Source organism: Periplaneta americana, chromosome 1, assembly GCF_040183065.1.
Source record: "Periplaneta americana isolate PAMFEO1 chromosome 1, P.americana_PAMFEO1_priV1, whole genome shotgun sequence".
In the NCBI taxonomy this organism is placed as follows: Eukaryota; Metazoa; Arthropoda; class Insecta; order Blattodea; family Blattidae; genus Periplaneta; species Periplaneta americana.
This window is the reverse complement of record NC_091117.1, coordinates 197,949,280-197,950,300: the sequence shown is the minus strand read 5'-3', so window position 1 is coordinate 197,950,300 and position 1,021 is coordinate 197,949,280. Positions and strand designations below refer to the sequence as shown.

At 38.5% G+C, this 1,021-nt stretch overlaps 1 non-coding gene across 1 annotated transcript; it reads left to right on the top strand.

The window, feature by feature from the left end:
- The first annotated feature begins 698 nt into the window (after positions 1 to 698).
- On the top strand, positions 699 to 772 carry TRNAI-GAU (transfer RNA isoleucine (anticodon GAU)). Its single transcript has one exon. It is a non-coding gene; the product is annotated as a tRNA-Ile (tRNA).
- The last annotated feature ends 249 nt before the right edge of the window (positions 773 to 1,021 follow it).

Below are 1,021 nucleotides of genomic sequence, written 5' to 3'. Positions count from 1 at the left end.
CGGGCATGTTCCTCTCACCAAAACAAGAAATAAGTTAATATAAACATATGTCAGAAAATTCTTAGTTTTTTAGTTATTAATGAAAGAACATAATGAAACATCTGTGTAGATATTGCCGGCTTTGTGGCAAGTGTTGCAAATTTAATCAATTCAGAAACTCATAACAAATGTTCAAATGGCAAATGACTATAGTAAACAGGTCTCCTTGGTAATACATAGCCATCTAGGATACAATGGGTACATCAGAAGACTTATTATCGATAACATCATTCGATTATTGTCTAACAAAATTAATTATTACTGGTTACAAATTTAAGTTAAGTTATTGGATTGTACCTCGAAACGCGTTTCACATAAACTTTCATTGAATAATTTCAAGGAAAAATTGTTCCGGGGCCGGGTATCTATCCCGGGACCCTTCGCTTAGCGCGCGAACGCTCTACCGACTGAGCTACCCCAGGAAACATACACGACACCGTCACAATTTTTCCTTTGTATCCACACAACTCAAATGAGCTGACAAGACGCCAGAACTCAACTATGAGTGCACACAAATACTGTGTGACTTTAAATTGTGGCTTTCTGTTAACGTACCTCCAGTAACTCATAGTGGCACTCATAGTTCAGTTCTGGCGTCTTGTCAGCTCATTTGAGTTGTGTGGATACAAAGGAAAAATTGTGACGGTGTCGTGTATGGTTCCTGGGGTAGCTCAGTCGGTAGAGCATTCGCGCGATAAGCGAAAGGTCCCGGGATCGATACCCGGCCCCGGAACAATTTTTCCTTGAAATTATTCAAACCTGCTTTACAGGGAGCTACTACCTGAAAGTCGGATATACATAATAAACTTTCATTGTTATGAGTTTCTGAATTGATTAAAGTTGCAACACTTGCTACCAAGCTGACAAAATGTGACATGTTTCATTATGTTCTTTCATTAATAACTAAACAACTAAGGATTTTCGGACATATGTTTATGTGAACTTTTTTCCTTGTTTTGTTGTGAGGAACATGCCCCCAAGT